This window comes from Otolemur garnettii, unplaced genomic scaffold (genome assembly GCF_000181295.1).
Source record: "Otolemur garnettii isolate 467f Iridium unplaced genomic scaffold, OtoGar3 scaffold00027, whole genome shotgun sequence".
Lineage (NCBI taxonomy): Eukaryota > Metazoa > Chordata > Mammalia > Primates > Galagidae > Otolemur > Otolemur garnettii.
In genome coordinates, this window is record NW_003852422.1 from 7,252,861 (window position 1) to 7,256,290 (window position 3,430).

The 3,430-nt window shown below is 35.9% G+C and overlaps 1 non-coding gene across 1 annotated transcript; it reads left to right on the forward strand.

The window, feature by feature from the left end:
* The first annotated feature begins 738 nt into the window (after positions 1 to 738).
* Positions 739 to 842, forward strand: LOC111724864. Its single transcript, XR_002773075.1, has one exon. It is a non-coding gene; the product is annotated as a U6 spliceosomal RNA (small nuclear RNA).
* The last annotated feature ends 2,588 nt before the right edge of the window (positions 843 to 3,430 follow it).

Here is a 3,430-nt window from a genome sequence, read left to right on the forward strand (position 1 = left end):
CATCACTTTCCTTTTTGTTACTCTCCTGACAAACTCTAAGTGTTAATGGATCGCGATCTAAGGATTGACAGGCTCTGTTTTCTTTTAAGAATCTCCATCCTGAAGTTCATTAACCCCCTACAGTTTATGTCAAGTATTTGAAGATAACATAAACTGAAGCTCAGCTATGAAACAAAATAACATGACATTCAAGGAACACAGCCATTACAGAAGAGAAGCATGGCCCTGGAAATACAGATTCCAAGAGGCAACGACATCATAGATACACTGAGAACTTTAGCACATATACAAATTTGATGGATGTGCAAGGACATGATCAATACGAAAGAATAAAAATGACAAAAGAGAATCAAGCAGAAGTATTGTGTATTAAAAATTTAATAGCTAAAGTAAAGAACACAATAGGTGGATGTCTTTGGGCTTCACGTGGGACTTGTTTTGGCTAATGTGATGTGTTCAGACATGACAAAAGGCTTCAAATATGCCTGGTGGAGCATACGCTTTGTTCTTCTGCTATCTACACATCCTGGATAGAGCACTGGCCTCAGGAGGAAAGGAGAAGCACTTGGAGCAGACAGAGTCACCCAGTGACCCACAAACTCATGACTAAAAAATCAATGCTATTGCTATGATTATATATGTGCCACTACACACACACTCCATTATTAAGGCAATAATATATAATGATATAAGTAGCAAAATGATATAGCTGAGAATAAATTAATAAACTGGAATGCTGTGCTCACTTCAGCAGCACATATACTAAAATTAGAATGATAGAGAAATTAGCACGGCCCCTGCACAAGGATGACATGCATATTTGTGAAGCATTCCATATTTTTAAAAAAAATAAACTGGAAAGCCACATTGAAGAAATTTCTCAGAAGAAGGAAGCAAAGTATAAAAAAGAGGAAAATATAAAAGAAAATCAAAAAGATGTGGAAAGTGGAAATCACAGTGCTAATAGCTAGATAAATGGAATTTAAGCAAGAGACAGAAGTATCCAAAAAGGTGAGAAGACACTTCAAGAAATAATGGAGATGGCTCAGTGCCTGTGGCTCAAGTGGCTGAGGTGCCAGCCACATACACCCAAGGTGGCGGGTTGGAATCCAGCCCGGGCCCGCCAAACAACAGTGACGGCTGCAACCAAAAAATAGCCGGGTGTTCTGGTGGGCGCCTGTGGTCCTAGCTACTTGGGAGGCTGAGGCAGGAGACTCACTTGAGCCCAGGAGTTGGAGGTTGCTGTGAACTTTGATTCCATGGCACTCTACCCAGGGGGATAGCTTGAGGCTCTGTCTCAAAAAAAAAAAAAGAAAAGAAAAGAAAAGAAAAGAAAGAATGGAAATAAATTCCCAGAGGCGGTGGGGGTGGGGGGTGACTTCAGATTGAAAAGGCACAAGGACTGATAAAGAGGAAAGTTTTTTTTTAAGTTGAAACTGTACTTACTATAAGAGAAGAAAAACATTCTAAAATCTACAGAAAAGAACATCTCACATATAAAAGAAGGCAGTTGGCTTCTGATTTTTCCACGGCAACACTAGAAGCCGTGGGTAATAGAAACGTACATGATGCTATTGAACATCCATTCATGATAAAAAATGTCTTGATAAGGTGAGTATATAAAGTAAATAAATTAACTTGACAAAGATGATCAATTAAAAAAATCTAAATTAGGAGAGGAAATGTTGAAATCATTCATTTTGATATCAGGCACAATTCAAGGATGCCCCGTTTCCACTTCTCTTCAGCTTTGAGTGGTGGTCACAGCCAGAAAATGGAGAACAGAGAAATAAGAGACAAGACCTTAAAGAGGACAAAATAAAATTATAATTATTTGTTGACAATACGCTCTTTACATAGAGAACCCAAATAAATGACGAAAGAAATTGTTAAAAAAAATCTACTACAAACAATGTAAGAATTTAGCAAGATATTTTGTTAAAAGATAAATGTGTAGACATAAGTGGCCTTTCTATGCATCATCAGAAAACAACTAGAAAGAATATTGTACAAATGGTAGTATCAGAATACAATATCTCATCAAACAAAAAACATATAAGTATCCTACAAGGCAAAAATTATAATTTTATGGAAGAGATATTGTTTAAATCCTTAAACAGATATCTATATACATAAATCAGTAAATTATATCATGAAAATGTTGATTCTTATAAAACTAGCCAATTAAGTAAAATTAATTCTAATCAAAATTTTAGATATTGATTTTATTCTAATATACATACACAGGTAGTCATGCACCTCATAACAACATTTCAGTCAACAGTGGACTGTATATACAATAGTGGTCCCACAAGATTACAATGGAGCTGAAAAATTCTTATCACGAGATCCAGGAGAGACATCATGAACAGGTTAGCAATGAAGCAAAGATATCACACAAGTGAAAATGAGATGTGAACACGATGTACAGGGGTCTTCAAATCTAAGAATTTAAGCCTATTTCATAGGAGTTTCTGAAGGTTCTTGGGGCAGGGTAAGCCTCAAGGCTCTACCTCACATACTTCATGATCTTATTCATGAACAGAAAGACAAGGTCCACACACAAAAGTCACAGACACCAGGAACTAGCACAAACGGCATGTTGTACATGTGATGTGAAACAGTAAGAGGCTAAGTTGTTTCTTTTCTCTCAGAGCAAAAGGCAGAATACTGGAAAACATGTGCCAAGAATAGTGAGATTAAACACAAAGACGCCTTTTAGTTCTAACGGTGTATGATTATAAAAATTCAAGACCAAATATTTGGCAAGAGGAGGAAATAAGAGAACTGAGAATATTTACACCAGCAAGGTCAGATTTAGGCTTCTGTGTATCCAAGGCCCCTGTCAATACCATGTTACCAGCTCCATCTCTTAGCACGTTTTCTATCCACAATAATTCTTAGAGGGAAAAAAATACCCCTTAAAAGTTTGGAATAAACATCCCAGTACTCCACGTTTTCATGTTGTTCTTATTTTGTTTTATTTGACTCTTAGGAATTCTTCAGTGATACTTGAAGAATGTTTTTTTTTTTTTTCTATTTTCTCCACTTTGTAAAGTAGTAATAACAAACATCATTTCCTTTTTACCTAAATAGACTGAAAGTTTTCCATACCACAAGGATATTAACAAGAAATGACTTTAAAAAGTGTCATTCCATTGTTTCATAGCATGCTAAAAGAATGTTTCTAAAAAATAAATAAATGTAATTATGAAAAACTGCAATCTAGTATCCCTCCTCAGTCCCACTTCAAGAAGATTCTGAAATCATATCTGTACAATAACCGTTGGACAGTAAGAACAGTGAGCTCATTTGAAAAGTATGGATGCTTTTTGTGTTTGAGGAAATATTCCAATAACATCTCTGCCAGTCCTTCAATAACACTCAGGTGACTTTAGATAAATGTCAATCAAAGCTCTTTCCTTTTCCA